Raw genomic sequence first — 18,020 nt, forward strand, 5'->3', positions numbered from 1 at the left:
TTTCATCTTTCATATCTGTATCCATCGCCCATTTTCATTTCATATCCTTTTGCATAGTTTCATCGTATTTCTTCTTTTGTTTCTCATCCTTTTTAGTCGTTTATTTTTGTCGCCATTGTCCTATTTTTTTTTCTCTCTCTCTATCCTTTTGCATTCTTTTGCCATTTTTACTTTTAGTTCTCCTTCTCTGCCTCGGGTGCGGGCCTGGGAGTCGCCAAGTGGTCTGGAGCCGAAGCCTTGCGTCCCTCGGTGATCCACTCCTCCGATACTTTGAGGGAGTTGAAGTGTCTGGCTGGGAACACCCCAAGCTGCACGGGAGGGAGGGAGGAAGAGTATGAGAAAGGGTATTAATGGGAGAAAAATACTTCGTTTATTTTTTTACTTTATTTTGCTTTTCTTCACGTGTTCGCCTTTTTTTATTTTGGCTTGTGACTAATGTGTGCTTTTTCTTTACTCCTTGTTCATATCTGCTTGATTCTCTCTCTCTCTCTCTCTCTCTCTCTCTCTCTCTCTCTCTCTCTCTCTCTCTCTCTCTCTCTCTCTCTCTCTCTCTCTCTCTCTCTCCAGTCATGTGTAACTAACCAAACGTCTTTTATCATTACAGGTGAGTGTTGTACAAGGAGCCGGACTGAAACAGTGAATGTGATAGGTGTGTATGGACTAGTTCTGTGAGTATGTATATTGGTTATTACATGCATTGGTAAGCAGGAGGTATCTAACAGAGGTTGATATAACACATCAATGCACTGGACAAGGCAGCTTGGCTTGGCTAGCGATGTGTACACTTTATATCAAACAAGGATATGTAAACGCAGGCAGACTTAATATATTAGTTAAGGAATAAGAACCTGTCACTAGTGTTTTATATCGAGCCTTCGTTCTTTGTTGGTTGGTGTCAGATCTAGTATCCATCATAAAGCCTCCACTATTATCTGGCTCATCTTTCTTCACTAACTATTCACTCTGAGACGTGTTTTCTTATTCCACAGCCTATGTGAAACATCGTTCTCTTGCGATTTTTGAAAGTGTACTAATTTTTTAGCCTTTTACTTTTATTGTTGTGAATAGTTTTACATAAGAATGAAAAAGTTAAATAATTTTCTCTTTTCTTTGTAAAGTGATTTGTCTAAACAATGTCAGCATGAAATACATTAGTTTACATCTGTCTGCTATGGTTTCTCCTAAAGGTTAATACAAAATTGTGGTGCAGTCTAAAGAGCAATCTTTTGTGTTGTTTGGTTTTCGCAGTCTCCTAGGATTAATGTAATAGAATGGCAAGTGTTATATCATCATAAACAAAGATTTTTTTTTATATTAAAAACTAACATTCATATTTGGAAATGTCATGAAAATCTTGTTTGAAAATGAGATTAATGCAAAGGAAAGAAAAAATGCCGATGTTTTTAGAGTTTTAAAATGTGCTGGTGAACTCTTGCATTAGGGAGATGAACATAATAAAGGTTAAAGTCAGTGAAATTGAACACACTTTGAGTTAACACTAGAAACATCTGTCCGGGAAAATGTTGAGTAGACAAGATAAAAATAAAAGATTAGCATACGACATGGCCATAGTGAACACCTTTTTTGTAAAGAAGGACTATACCACATATTCGAGTGGGGGACTGGAGACACAGTTAGACTACATCCTGTATCCGAGGAGTAACATGCAGGAAGTAAGGAACTGTAAAGTTATTTAAGGAGAAGTGGTGGCAAAACAACACCACCTCGTAGTGGGTGTGCTGAATATTAAGAGAAGAAAGAAAGGTGTGAAGTGGTGGAAAATGAAAGATGAAGATTTGAAAGTTCAGTTCCAGCAAAATGTACTAGAAGGAGTAAGGTTGAAGGATGTTGTGGAGGACTGGTGGAATCACAATGCTCAATTAGTTCTACAAGCAGGAGAAGAAATATTTGGTATGACATCAGAAAGAGGACCTCCAAATGATAAGGAAACGTGGTGGTAGAATGAGGAAGTAGCAGAATGCATCCGAAGGAAGAAAAATGTCAATAAAGCCTACTATGTGGATAGACCTGAAGGAAATAAAGAAAGACTCAAGGTTGCAAATAAAGAAGCAAAGAAAGCAGTGGCTGTAGCGAAGGCTGTGGTTAGAGAGGAAATATATGAAGATTTAGAATCAGAAGGACAGAAAAATATCTATAGAATTACTAAATCAAGAAACAAGAAGACAAGAGATCAAACCCACATAAAACATATGAAAGATAGGGATGGTACAGTGCTGCATGAAGAGGACCAGATTAAGAAAAGATGGAAAGCGTATTTTGACAACCTGCTAAATGAGGAAAATCCCAGAATACTAGTGGGTGAGGGAACACCAACTGAAAGAGTGACGGAAAGTATCAACCGAGCTGAAGTGGGACAAGCTTTGAAAATTATGAAAAAAAATAAAGCGGTAGGGCCAGATAACATCCCGATAGAAGTGTGGCAGTGCCTTGGTGAACCGGGTATTGATATTATGTAGGACATCATGAAAAAGATCTATGAGCAGGAAAAGATCCCATCTCAATGGAGGAAGAGTGTCATCATCCCCATTTACAAAGAAAAAGGAGACATCCAGGAATGCTCAAACTTCAGAGGAATCAAGCTCCTGTGACATACAATGAAATTATATGAAAAGATTATAGGAAGAAGGATTGTAGTTGAAACAGAAGTGAATGAAAATCAGTTTGGCTTTATCGAAAGTAGACAGACGTAGGATGCAATATTTGCCCTGAAACAGACCATGGAAAAATACAGAGAGAACCAGCGGGAACTACATATTGCTTTCATAGACCTTGAGAAAGCATATGATCGTGTCCCAAGGTCAGAGGTTTGGAGATGTATGAGGGAGAAAGGTGTTAGTGAAAAATATGTGAGGCTGGTGCAAGATATGTACAGGGATGTGACATCGCATGTTGCTAGCTGCGTTGGGGCTACGGAAGGATTTACCATCAGAGTTGGACTACATCAGGGATCGGCTCTTAGCCCTTATCTTTTTTACCTAATTATGGATGTCTTAAGCGAAGACGTGAGAGATGGAAAGGTGCACTAGAGGATAGAGGTTTGAAGATTAGTAGAAGCAAGACCGAGTACCTACCCTTTAATGCGGTAGATGGTAGAGATGATATGAGTATAGATGGGGAAGCCATTAAGAGAGTTATTGCCTTCCGATATCTTGGATCGCATGTAACTATGGTCGGTGAACTAGATGTAGAAATAAACCATCGGATTCAGTGTGGATGGAATTCCTGGCGAAAAATGTCAGGGGTTCTATGTGACAGAAAATTAAGTGCAAGACTGAAAGGTAAAGTTTACAAAGCAGCAGTAAGACCTGCAATGATGTATGGAAGTGAAGCTTGGGCTATGAAGAAGGTACATGAAAAGAAGGTTGATGTAGCAGAAATGAGAATGTTAAGATGGATGTGCGGTGTAACAAGAAAAAATAAGATCCAGAACGAGTTGATAAGAGGCACAGTGAAAGTTGCAGAGATAAGTTCAAAGATGCAAGGTTAAATTGGTATGGGCATGTAATGAGAAGAGATGAAAACTATGTAGGAAGAACAGCAATGACTATGGAGGTGGAGGGAAGAAGAAGAGATAGACCGAAGCTGAGATGGAAGGACAAGCTGAGAGAAGATATGAGTGAAAAAGGATTGCTAGAAAATCAGGTGGCTGAAAAGAATATCTGGAAGAGACTAGCGAGGAACAGCGACCCCATATGAAGATGGGATATAAGCTGAGGAAGAAGAAGAAGAATGAGCTAGTGAAACTTAAAACATAAATTCAGCACTGGATATAGATCTCGGGAAAAAATGTTTAATCATATCCTGGGGCCTGAAGTACAATGGCAGTGTTAGTTAATAAAATACGAAATGTTTAGAACAGAAATCAAACCTGAAGATACGATTTTGAAATATTCCCAGTTGAACAATAAAGATCGCAATGCGCGCCAGGCATCGTATTACAGTCATAAGCCACGAGCTGCCTGTAAGTGATGCGAAGCAGCGAGTCAGGCCAATACAACGCCCAGCTCCGGTGCTACAATAATTCCTCTTTAATAACAGCGCCGTGCTGTTAGCAGCTCATAACGGGTTAGTGAGAACTCGATACGAAAGCAATGTTTTCTCTTTCATATAAAACGAATATTGCAGAACTGATAAGCATTGGTCGAGAATTTAGAAGCACCGAACGTTATCGTGAACAATACATCTGTTCCACAAAATGTATAAGTATTATCTGTTCAGAGAGCAGATCAATGTACGAACATTGTTTTCACTCTTTCACTATTAATTCGTACATCTTTAATTAAAACAACTCTGAGACATCTTGTTTTACAACCACATCTAAATACTTTTACTGGATATTTTTTTCCTCTTCTTTACTGTTGATGCACATAAAAATATATAACTTGCTTTTAGTAATGTGAATATTTTCTTATCGTAGAGAAAGGATTAAATAATGAATGATTTGCATATTTCTAGTCACAAAGAGGCTTTCATTAAATCAAAAGATCAATTAGAAGAACAAAGAGGAGGTGAAGTGTTTAGCACAAGTATCTTTCTCTATTGTGTCTGTAGTGACGACAATAATACAATAATGCTTAATTGTGTCCATGCAGTGCAGCACATCACGCTCGTCCATGGAATTATCCCCTCTCTCTCTCTCTCTCTCTCTCTCTCTCTCTCTCTCTCTCTCTCTCTCTCTCTCTCTCCTTGATTTTCTTTCGTTTATCTGTTTTTTGTATGACCTCAGACAATTTTTCTCCTTTTTCCACGTTCAATTTATTTTTCCACTTCTAACTTTTAATTTTTTCCTCCTCTTTCTTCACCACCACCACCACCACCACCACCTCTTCCTCCTCTTCCTCCTCCTCCTCCTCCTTTTCCTCCTCCTCATTTTTCTCCTCCTCCTCCTCCACCACCTCCTCCTCCTCCTCCTCCTCCTCCTCCTCCTCCTCCTCCTCCTCCTCCTCCTCCTGCAGGTCAGCCACAAATTATCAGTGTGAGTCATATCGGCAGGAACGCCTTCGTGCCTAACCTTGTGAGCACATGGAGTCATGTGTGTGTCGGGCAGGTGTCGACTTAGTGTCGAGACCAGGTGTTGGTTGTCAGGTTGGGCGAGAACGAGAGAGAGAGAGAGAGAGAGAGAGAGAGAGAGAGAGAGAGAGAGAGAGAGAGAGAGAGAGAGAGAGAGAGAGAGAGAGAGAGAGAGAGAGAGAGAGAGAGAGAGAGAGAGAGAGAGAGAGAGAGAGAGAGAGAGAGAGAGAGAGAGGAAAGGTGCCTGTGTCATGAGAATTTCTTTTTTCCTTTTTTTTTGTGTGTGTACGTACGCGCTATTTTTTCCTTTTTTTGTGTGTGTCTGGGGTATTGTGAGTGAGGTTGTACGAGTAAGCGAGCCAGGTGATATTGAGGGATGTGTCAGAAAGCAATGACTTTTGTGACAAGGGAACGAGGGAATGACAGAGGTGGTGGTGGTGGAAGAGGAAGAAGAGGAGGAGGAGGTAAAGGAAAACGGGGAGGAGGAGGAGGAGGAGGAGGAGGAGGAAGATTTGGTAATGCTTGTCATATTTGAGGGATAGTAGTATAAAGGAAGAGGAAGGGAATTGGAGTACATGGAAAAAGAGGACAATGGGAGGAAGAGAAGGAGAAGGAATTCTGTTTGTGGATAATGTTAAGGAGTGCATATTAACACACACACACACACACACACACACACACACACACACACACACACACACACACACACACACACACACACACACTTACACACAAACACACACACACACACGCACGCACAGTAGGTTTTCTATTTCTCTTTTTCCTTTCCTAAATCCTGCTTTCTCAATCTTAACTTCATTTTCACCTTTCTAGCAATCTCCTCCACTTCACTTTTGACATCCTCTCCTCCTCCTCCTCCTCCTCCTCCTCCTCCTCCTCTTCTCCTCCTCCTCCTCTTTCTCCTTCTCCTTCTCCTTCTCCTCCTTCTTCTCCTTCTCCTTCTCCTCCTCCTCCTCCTCCTCCTCCTCCTCCTCCTCCTCCTCTTCTCTCCATTTCTCATTATTTTTCGCTCTCACATTCCCTCCCAGGATCTCATTTTACAGAAGACCGCTGTTTCTCGCTGCTATAATTGTTCAGAATGACTCTCTCTCTCTCTCTCTCTCTCTCTCTCTCTCTCTCTCTCTCTCTCTCTCTCTCTCTCTCTCTCTCTCTGATAATATATATGATAGGATGGTTTTTATATTTTTTCCTCATTGTGGTATATCTCTGTATCGGTGTTCGTCTGTCTGCCTGTCAGTCTCTTTACATGCCACGCGCCTGTCTCCTTTCTATTGTATTTCTGTCAGAGGCTGTCTTTGTCTTTTTTGATACTGCATTCTCGGACTCTCCGTATTTATTTCTGTTTTCCTTTCTCGCTGTCCGTATGTCTGTTATTTTGTCAGTCGGTCAGTCAGTCAGTTTGTCTCTGTCTGTTTTTCTTTTTACCTTTTTATCTGTCTATCAGTCTGTCTTTCTGTCTGTCTGCCCGCCTCTCTCTCTCTCTCTCTCTCTCTCTCTCTCTCTCTCTCTCTCTCTCTCTCTCTCTCTCTCTCTCTCTCTCTCTCTCTCTCTCTCTCTCTCTCTCTCTCTCTCTCTCTCTCTCTCTCTCTCTCTCTCTCTCTCTCTCTCTCTCTCTCTCTCTCTCTCTCTCTCTCTCTCTCTCTCTCTCTCTCTCTCTCTCTCTCTCTCATCTAAGTTACTATTATGTCAGCTACGGTTTTGACAACTTTTTTTATGTCTTCCACATGTGTCTTGATTTTTTCAGGTATAATCAAAAGCTGATGAGTACACATCCCTTCACGCCCATAATGACTAACAGTGTATCACAACTTTTGTTCTTGGTCCTATCTTTATAATTTCATTCTTAAACTTGTCCGGGAATGTAGATAGGAATAAAGCTGATGCAATAAACATATATAAGTTAATCCTATGATATCCGTATGGTGGTTGTTATCAGAATAGTAGCAGCGACCTCTATAGGCAAGTATTTTGTATATTTTGGGAGCTTCTGCAGTACTGTTTCATATCGGATTTCTGAACTAAATATAGCACCAGGCTCTATCGGTAAGCTATTGAATAATTTTGCGATTGTATTGTTCTCCGGTGGAGAGTTTCTGGATGAGTGAATATTTGGGTCATGTAGCTGCTAAATATCACACCGCCATCAGGTGGTGATATATTACATTTCCAATAAGTATAACGATCAAGGCTATAGTTTCTCGTCTCTGTGTTTTTCGCTCTATTATCCATTATGATATGTAATTTCAACATTGGAAGTATTGTCCAGAGCGAAAGGATTAATAGAGGAATTCATGAGATAAGGTAATCAGATAGTCAGTTTTTAGTTAATAGGCAGTTTTAAAAAGTGAAAATAGACATGTTTTGTACCGGGACTGGATATGTAACTCTGATGCATTCTTGCAGTTTCCCATTCTTTTATATGTAAGAATAATGGATGCGTGGATGCAAATTTTAGGTGGTCATCACTGCATGGCTAATTAGATTTTGCATCTCCCCTTATACTCTTATGTTCTTATGTAATCTTTCATGAGTTCATAGGTGAGGAAGGTAGGGAGGTATAGATACACATGCTTCATACAGGGACCACAATATAGAGTTGATGGATTATTGCATATTCCAATTAGTTCCTCATGTTTTAAAAATGTGCCTTTAGAGGAATACTAGTAAGAGTAGGCGCTGTTCTGGGTGAATAATATCTGAAGCGGTTTAGCTCATGTATATTGACGCAGCCTTGAGACGTCCAGCACACCCGTGAGACATAAAGGCGACTTGTAGTACTGCTATAAATATTACTCCACCTCTTAGCATTGTCTGTAGCCACTATAACTACCCTTAGAAATAGTATAGTGTTCCCTTAAGGCTGCCTGTTTGTGTATTAGCATTTCATTTTGAGAGAGAGAGAGAGAGAGAGAGAGAGAGAGAGAGAGAGAGAGAGAGAGAGAGAGAACTGTCCTGTCTCTCTTCTATGTAGCTAGTTAGAAGTAGTTACCATACAGCCTAGAAAACACCAAGAGGTCCTGTTGCTGTTTGACTTTCCTTTGTATTCCTTTGTATTCCTCTTCCTCGTCCTCCTCCTCCTCTTCCTCTTCCTCTTCCTCCTCCTCCTCCTCCTCCTCCTCCTCCTCCTCCTCCTCCTCCTCCTCCTCCTCCTCCTCCTCTCCTCCTCCTCCTCCTCCTCCTCCTCCTCCTCCTCCTCCTTCTGCCCTTGTGTGTGTGTGTGTGTGTGTGTGTGTGTGTGTGTGTGTGTATGTATTGGTGTAGGTGTGTGTATGTGTTGAGAGAGAGAGAGAGAGAGAGAGAGAGAGAGAGAGAGAGAGAGAGAGAGAGAGAGAGAGAGAGAGAGAGAGAGAGAGAGAGAGAGAGAGAGAGAGAGAGAGAGAGAGAGAGAGAGAGAGAGAGAGAGAGAGAGAGAGAGAGAGAGAGAGAGAGAGAGAGAGAGAGAGAGAGAGAGAGAGAGAGAGAGAGAGAGATGTTGATGACAAATGCTGCATACACATACACACAAGGGAGGACTCCTATTCCCTCTGTAGGATAAGTGACGGACGCCATAGAAGACGTGGCTTGGCTTGGTAGAAAGAGCGAAGGGAAGGGAAAGGAAGTGCTAGGAATAAGGAATAAGAATGACGAAGGGGACTGAAGGAAGGAGGGAAGGAGGGAAGGAAGGAAATAGGACATAGATATTGGGTGTCTTTGTTGAGGGAGGAATGACTTGATAGAGGAGGAGGTAGGAAGGGAAGGAAAAGGAGGAAGATGAGGAGGAGGAGAAGGGAAATGGAAAGAGAGAAGGAAGAGGCAAGGGATATGTTTAATAAAGTTGTATTTATCTCAGAGAGAAAAAAAAGGAGGAATAATTTGACGGAAGAGGATATAGACGGGGATAATGAGGAGAGAAGAAGAAGAAAAGGAGGAAGAAAAGAAGGAGAAGGAGAAGAAGGAGGAAGAAGAAGAGGAGGAGGAAGAGGAGAAGGAGGAGGAGGAGGAGGAGCAGGAGGAGTAACAGGGAAGAAAGAGGGAGAGATGGTAGGGAAAGTGTTAAGTAAAGTTGCATGCATCTTCGATAAAATAGAATATGAAAAAATAGCTAATGAAAACTACCTGAGGACGATTATTAGTAATTCAATTTTCGTTAACACCAATATTTCTTCAATTTCCTGCATTTCTTCATCTTTATTTCATCCTGATTGCCTTCCTGTACTTCCCCTTCCATCCCTTTATCCGCTGTTCCTATCTTCCTTCTTCGCTTCCCTCCCGGTCTTACTTTTTAAAATTTTATTATATCTTCCTTTCCGTCTTTTATTCCTTTTCCTTTTCTCCCTTCGCTTCTCCGTATATTTTCTTTATCTCCATCTCCTATTGACATTTTTCTATTCTCCTTTCGTTTTCTATTCTCTTTTTTTTTCAACCTCCCTTGTCCTTTCACCTCTTGTTCCCATCTCTCTTGTACATTCTCTGCTCTTCTCTCTTATCTTTTTGCCTCATACCTTTACTCTCCCATTCACTTCTCTCCTTTCTCACTCCCTATTTTTTCTCTCCACATCCATCGACTTCTCATTCCTTCACTATCACTCTCTTTCCGTCACTTTTCCCTCTCCTCTCTATTTTCGTGCTCATATCTTTTTCTCTCCCCGTTCATTCCTCTCCCTTCCCACTCCCTAACTTGTTTCTCTCCCTCTTCCTTGACCTCTCATCTTCTCACTCTCTTTCCCCTCACTTCTCTATCTCTCGTCTTGACACTATCTGAGTGATAAAGAGACAACACAAATTTGGGACCATCATGGCAGGAAAGAAGTAGGAGACAAGACAAGACGCAAAGATGGACGTATGAGGGAAGCGGGTCAGTAGTATCGTCTCTCTCCCATTGCCTTTGCCTAATGTTTCCATAATTATTCGATTTTTTTAAGACCTTCATATGTTTGATTTCCGTGTGTGTGTGTGTTTGTGTGTGTGTGTGTGTGTGTGTGTGTGTGTGTGTGTGTGTGTGTGTGTGTGTGTGTGTGTGTGTGTGTTTAGGGTTGTTTAACTTTATATTTGTTTTTTAGTTGTATAGTTTTGTTTGTATGATTTTTTTCTTTTCTTTTTTAATTTGTAAGGTTATTGGGTTTTTTTTTCATTAGGGTCAGCTGCTACCCTTCTACAAGACGTAATTGCCTTTTCTTTTATTTAAGTTAGAAAAAACGAGATAGCAACGTTTCGTATCATTTGTATTTTTATCAATATACTAATATTACTACCATTTCTACTACTACTACGACTACCATTACTACTAATATTGCTACTACTACTACTACTACTACTACTACTACTACTACTAATAATAATAATAATAATAATAATAATAATAATAATACTTGTATTGGTACTACTGCTGAGCTGGTATTACTACTACTACTACTACTACTACTACTACTACTACTACTACTGAAACATTTCTACCACCACCACCACCAGCACCACCTCCGCAATTACGACTACTACCATTATTATTACTATTACTACTGATATGTGTGTGTGTGTGTGTGTGTGTGTGTGTGTGTGTGTGTGTGTGTGTGTGTGTGTGTGTGTGTGTGTGTGTGCGCGCGCGCGTGTGTGCGTGCATACGTACGTGAGAGCGCTCCTGTGCGTCATGTGTGCTGCCAGGAAGCTCAGGGAGGGATGGGAAGTGAATGCTTGCCAGAAGGGAAATGAGTGTAAATACGAGAAAGTTCTTGTGATGCGGAATTAACTGTGTGGAAATGTTTATGCCATAATGCCCCCTAAAGGAAAACTGACTGGAATTTTTAATGCAGTTTGGTAAGGAATTGACCCAATAAATTCTGCATGTTTGGAGTTGACTGGAATCGACTGGAATTGACTTGAATTGGCTGGAAGTAAAGCGCCTCTCCATGAAAAAGTCAGTGAGAGTTTTTCATGTACATAAAAAAGTGCTTAAAAAAAACGGAAGAAATAGTCAGGTAAGGGAAAGTACGTGTTTTATAAGAGTAAATAAAAATTAATACCCGTGGAAGAGAATACGACGAAAAGTAAATGTCACTGGGAATTTGCTTGGAATAGATGATATGTAAGGAAAAATCATTGGAATTAAATGCCCTTCAAATATAAATAAATTATAGTATACGTTTTGTGGAAGAGAGAGAGAGAGAGAGAGAGAGAGAGAGAGAGAGAGAGAGATCACTGAGCATATTGCAGAATAAGAATATGTGCAATATGTAATTGAGAACACATATTGATTAAAGTTACAATAGGAAAATGTTTGTTACTGTATTTTCTCTGTTTCTTCCATTACATCTATCTACTTGTTTCCCTTTACTAATAATTCTTAACACTAATCGTCTCTTCCTCACATATATAAGTTGCCATGTACTTTTCATTATACTTCTTAAACTATTAGTACTTTTTGCCATTTTGCCTTTTCCCATTAACGTGTAGTTTTGAGTCTTTTTCCTACCTTTCCATTTTTTTCCTATGATTTCCACCTATGGATATCATAAACCAGTACATGGCTGGCACATATGGCAGAGATTGACAGGATTGATGAGTGGACCTTCCCCCTTTTCCTTCGCCCTTCGCCAACTCCCCCTTCTGGTTCCCAATAGTCCTTTACATCACGTCCGTTCACCCTTACTCTCCCTCTGCCCTCCACTTTTCCGCTCTTCTCCACCTTTACATTCAAGCTTTTCCAGTTTACGTAGAGTTTTTCCTGTTCTTGTTTTAAGTTATTGAAGTTTTAACTCCCCCGATGTTCTCTTTTTCTTTAAGTTCTTTTCGATCCCATTCATCCTTGCTGTCTCTCTCTCTCTCTCTCTCTCTCTCTCTCTCTCTCTCTCTCTCTCTCTCTCTCTCTCTCTCTCTCTCTCTCTCTCTCTCTCTCTCTCTCTCTCTCTCTCTCTCTCTCTATTTGTGTCCAGCCGCAGTAGTATTTTCCTCCTTTTTTTTTTTTTTTTTTTTTTTACTTTTTAGCCCCTTTTAGTATTCCGTAAGTCTCCCATGAACCTCAGTCACCTCTTTTATCCTCTCCGTGTCTCATTTCGCAATCCTTCACCATCCCTTTCATCCATATTCATCATATGTTTTTGTCCCCTTTCTGCATGACTTTATTTCTCCCTTTCTTTCGTTACAAATTTCAAACCTATCACCCACTTGCGTCACTTTTTTTTTATCCACTATGTTTCTTCTTTTGTAACCCCTCGCCCTCCCTTTCATCAGTATTTACTCCTTTCCCTGGCTTTCTGGTCTTTTGTTCCTTCTGGTGTCCTTTATTTTACTTTTTTTCACTAGCACAAACTTATCAGTCACCTTAACCTCCATGCACTATCCCTTCCAAAAGACACCAAACTTTAGTCTTTCCTAACTCAGGGGCCTCATGACACCTACCTCATCCCTTCTTTAAACCCTTGTCAACCCTTCACATCCCTCCTTATACCTTGCGAGACGTTCCTAAACTATTCCTAATCTTTTTGAGTCTCTTCTTTGCCTCCCATCGTCTCTTCCACCTCTCCAAGGGCCTATGAATCCCCTTGCCCATTTTCAGCCTTCCCTCTGACCAGCACTGTACACAGGTTAGTCAGACACAACTGGCTCGCAACACACTTATCCTTGCATTGTCCCATCATGCGTGACCTGCTAGTACTAGTGTAGGGGGTGAATGTGAGGGGTGAAAGGGTGTGTTGTTGGTGTTTCTGTCTCTAAAGGGAAAGGTACGAAGGAAGTGAGGTGGGAAAAAATATAGGCGATATTAACTGAAGAGTTTTTATGCTGTGGTTGTGTGTGTGTGTGTGAGTGTTTATGCTGTGTTACGTTTGAGTTGTAGAGGAAGAAGAGGAGGAGGAGAAGAAAGAGAAGGGAGTGGGTATGTTGTGTAGTTGTATATGTAGTGTGAATGTGCGTTTCTGTGTGTTGGTAATAGGAGGACGAACTGGACGAAAAATAGGTGAAAGAAGAGGAGGTGAAAGAAGAGAGTAAAAAAAAAACACTATTTGGTTGTCTGTTTAAAATCTCTCTCTCTCTCTCTCTCTCTCTCTCTCTCTCTCTCTCTCTCTCTCTCTCTCTCTCTCTCTCTCTCTCTCTCTCTCTCTCTCTCAACAGTCTGTAGTGAGGTTATGTATTGGATAATGATTGTTTTCGCGTGGCTCATGGTGATTGACAGATGGGAAGGAAGGAAAGGATAAGAGGAGGAGGAGAAGGAGAAGGAAGAGAATGAGGAGGACGAGGAGATGGAACAGGAAACAGTAAAAAAGAGATGAAGGAAGTTTAGAAAATTATGACTTTTGAAAAAACGAAAAAATAAGAATTTTCAAAAATAAGAAAAAAAAAAACAGTAATAAGAAAAAAAGTAAGGAGAGAAGGAGTAAAGGTAGAAAGAAAGCCGAATAAAGGAGACGAGAGAAAGGGAACAAAAATGCAGTCTTTTTAAAATCAAGAGGATACATAAAAAAGGGAGAAAATAAGAACAAAAAGAAGAACAACAAAAATAAGAGAAAAAATGAAGTAGAAGAAAAGGAGGATGAAAAGAAGAAAAAAGAAGTAGAAAAAGAAGAAGAACAAGAATAAGAAGAACAAGAACAAGAACAAGAAGAAAAAAAGAAAAAAAAACAAGAGAAACAAGAAGAACCAATAGAAAAAGAAAAAAGGAGGAAGACGTGGGCGTGGAAGATGTGAAGAAGGAGGAGAAAAAAGAGAAAATGGAAAAAAAAGAAAAGAAAAATGATGGTTGCTGCTTTTCAAATTGGCAAACGAATATATATATATATATATATATATATATATATATATATATATATATATATATATATATATATATATATATATATATATATATATATTCAGTAGGTCAAACATGTATGTATGTACGTGCGTGCGTGTGTGTGTGTGTGTGTGTGTGTGTATGTGTGTGTGTGTGTGCGTGAGTGTCTGTGGGAGGTGGCCAGGGCTCTCTAACACGAAGGAAAGAGGGACACATAAATTAAAATAAAAGAGGGAAGAAGAGAGAGGATATAACAACGTAGCAGAGAAGACAAGTCACCAATATCTTTAAAGAGAGAGAGAGAGAGAGAGAGAGAGAGAGAGAGAGAGAGAGAGAGAGAGAGAGAGAGAGAGAGAGAGAAGGAGAGGAAAAGGAGGGAGGAGAGAGAGAGAGGAAGAACAGGAAGGAGGGTGAGAGTTATGGAGAGTGAGTAACGGTAATGGTGTGGGAGGGAGAAGATAGAGAGAGAGAGAGAGAGAGAGAGAGAGAGAGAGAGAGAGAGAGAGAGAGAGAGAGAGAGAGAGAGAGAGAGAGAGAGAGAGAGAGAGAGAGAGAGAGAGAGAGAGAGAGAGAGAGAGAGAGAGAGAGAAAGGAAAGGATAAGCAAAAGACGAAGAAAAAGGAGAAATGATAGAGACGGAGGGAAAGAAAAGCGATAAAGGACAGAGAGAAAAGAGAAATAAAGATCAGAGAGAGAGAGAGAGAGAGAGAGAGAGAGAGAGAGAGTGATTGCAATCTGATAAGGGATCCGTGTCATCAATATATATATACCATTTTTTTTTCTTTATTTTTCCATGTGAGTGGACTGCAAAAAAATAATAATGTGTGATCTTTTGAAAACACGACGCGCGGGTGGGAGTGTTGATAAAAATAATATGTTTGACAAGCATTTTATCGAGTTGAAACAGTACGGCGACCGATGAACTCAGCTTAATTTTTGCTTCTTGTGACTGGTGTTGTCGTCAATTATTGTTATCATTATTGTTGTTGTTATTATGGTTATTGTTATTATTATTGTTATTATTATTATTATTATTATTATTATTATTATTATTATTATTATTATTATTATTATTTTTTTATTATTATTATTATTATTATTATTGTTATTGTTATTATTTTTATTATTAGTGTTATTATTATCATTTTTTTGTCACTATTATTATTATTATTATTATCATTATTATTATGGTTATTATTATTATTATTATTATTATTATTATTATTATTATTATTATTATTATTATCATTATTTTTATCATTATTATTATCATCATCATTGTCATATTAAAAATGACGTTGTTATTAACATTATTGCTATTATTATTGTTGCAATTAATTTCATCATTATTTTTCTATTATCAATATTGTTATTATTATTATTGCTTTTGTTTTTATTAATATTTTTATTATTATTATTATTATTATTATTATTATTATTATTATTATTATTATTATTATTATCATTATTATTGTTATTACTATTATTATTATTATCAATATTGTTATTATTATCATTGTTGTTGTTGTTGTTGTTCTTTTGTCGTTAGTATTGTTATTGTTACTGTTATTATCATTATCATATTATTACTCTTACTGTATTATTATTATTATTATTATTATTATTATTATTATTATTATTATTATTATTATTATTATTATTATTATTATTATTATTATTATTATTATTATTATTATTATTATTATTATTATTATTGTTATTATTATTATTATGAGTATTTCTCTTATTATTATTGTTCTTGGTCTTTGGTTGCCATAATAATAGTGGATGTATTATAGTAATAATAGTAATAGTAGTAGTAGTAGTAGTAGTAGTAGTAGTAGTAGTAGTAGTGGCAGTGGCAGTAAAATAATTATATCTAGTTATAATAAAATCTTTTAGGAATAGCATCTGTACCTTTACCTTTTAAGTCACTCTCTATAACCACGTCCTTTTTTTCTTTTCTTTTTTTCTTCCACCTGATACGCTGTGAATTATGAGCTTCTTTTTTTCTTCATTTTTTTTCTTTCGTTTTCACTCGATTTCGCAGCCTTTATTTACTGCCCTGGTCTTGGTGGCGGTATGGTGGTTGGCAGGGTGGCCCGGTGGTCTGGGTCGGTCATATGTTTGTGAGCGTATTTCCATCTCAATCGTAACGCGACAACACGATATAAAAAAAAGAGACGCCACATATCCCAGTGATCCTTTTTATGAAGTTATGTGTCATGGGTGTACTATTTTTGGTACGGCAGACGCGCGCGCGCACACACACACACACACACACACACACACATTCTCTCTCTCTCTCTCTCTCTCTCTCTCTCTCTCTCTCTCTCTCTCTCTCTCTCTCTCTCTCTCTCTCTCTCTCTCTCTCTCTCTCTCTCTCTCTCTCTCTCTCTCTCTCTCTCTCTCTCTCTCTCTCTCTCTCTCTCTCTCTCTCTCTCTCTCTCTCTCTCTCTCTCTCTCTCTCTCTCTCTCTCTCTCTCTCTCTCTGTCCCCAGAACAATGAGGTCTGAGTGATGTTTTGTCATCTATATTTAGTCCGTTTCATGTTTTTTTTTTTTTTTCTACTCCGAACTTTTCTTTCCTTTCCTTCCTCTATGCACACAATAAGCAATTAGCTATTTTCATTCAAGCACTTTTCTTAACGTGGCCAAGTCAGCCAATGTTTGTATGAGAATAGACGCTCTAATATTAAAGTTTGTATGAAAAAAAAAATAGAAATAAACCTTGTGCTTCCGTGAGGTTAAGTTGGTATAATAAATGGTCGTGATTTAGTATTTGAACTGGGAGCATAACAAAGCATTTCTTTCCCGGGCGTGTGTGTCATTTAATCGTATGCAAATTAATCAAATTAGTCACATCACATTACATTACAGTTCTGCCTCTACTGCTAGTGGCTCTCTCTCTCTCTCTCTCTCTCTCTCTCTCTCTCTCTCTCTCTCTCTCTCTCTCTCTCTCACACACACACACACACACACACACACACACACACACACACACACACACACACACACACACACACACACACACACACACACACACACACACACACACAAAACTAATGATTGAAATGTCGCTAGAAATACAAAAAATAATCAGATGGTGACGACTTATTATATTGGCAGAAATTTGTTTTCCTTCCTACTCCATTCTTGTAATTAGGAACCGTATTTTAGAGAGAGAGAGAGAGAGAGAGAGAGAGAGAGAGAGAGAGAGAGAGAGAGAGAGCGAGAGCGGGAATGAAGCGAGCTAGGACGGGAGGGAGGAAGAGAACGAGAGAGGGAAAATACAGTCTGAAAATGACGGCCAGTCTGAGCATCACCTGTGCGTCAGTAACCATCGTTCAGTGGCCAGATGACTTCGTTCAGGCTGTCAGGAGGGATGGAGAGCGCGTAATTAGGACGCAGAGATCTGAAAACTGGTGCCCTGGGCGTGGCTCCTCACCTGGACCGCCGGGACTCACGCGGTCACACTGCGAATCAATAACACAATGCGGACGTTTCAGGCGAGACCAAGGTACTGCCGGACGGGGGGCGAGAGGCGTCCAGCGGTACTATCCTGCCGTTTACTGTCCTTCCTGCTCTCTCTCTCTCTCTGGCTTGTGATGACTGTGCTGTTTGATGGTTGTGGTGTTTGTGCATTTGTAGTAAAGTGGATACTATAACAGGAAATGGATAGCAAGTAGTAAAAGGAAGATGTGATGTTTTACCTATCCTGCCATTTACTGTCCTTCCTTCTCTCTCTGTCTTGCGATGACTGCCTCTGCTTGATGGTGGTGGCGCAGGTGTGTTTGTAACACCAGAGATATTCTAACAGGATGTGGATAGCAAGCAGTGATAGGGAGATGTGATGTAACCACTTATCCTGCCGTTTACTCTCCTTCCTTTTCTACTCTCTCGCGATGACAGCAGCTGACTTTCTTCCATCCCTCCCGTGATGAAGGTGTGATTGAGAGTTACTGTGCCAGGAGTGAAACTGGAGAGTGTGTACTAAGAGGGAGAGCGTTTAGTGTTTTTCCCTATCCTACATTTCTTATAGCTGTCTTGTGATCATCATCGCTGCTTTCCTTCCGGAGGTGTATTTGAGGTGATAGAAGCACCCTTTAAAGAGAAATAGAATAATAAAGAGTACAAATTAGAGGGAGAAGTAAGTTTTTTTCTCCCTATCCTGCCATTGACTCTCCTTTCCATTCTCTCCTTCTTGTGATGGTTACCACTACCTTCCT

The 18,020-nt window shown here is 39.5% G+C and overlaps 1 protein-coding gene across 1 annotated transcript in view; it reads left to right on the forward strand.

The window, feature by feature from the left end:
- Window positions 1-18,020, forward strand: part of LOC123504939 (innexin shaking-B-like) — a 333,181-nt gene that overhangs the window by 157,186 nt on the left and 157,975 nt on the right. The gene's annotated exons all lie outside the window — the stretch shown is intronic.

Source organism: Portunus trituberculatus, chromosome 17 (genome assembly GCF_017591435.1).
Source record: "Portunus trituberculatus isolate SZX2019 chromosome 17, ASM1759143v1, whole genome shotgun sequence".
NCBI classification, from domain to species: Eukaryota; Metazoa; Arthropoda; class Malacostraca; order Decapoda; family Portunidae; genus Portunus; species Portunus trituberculatus.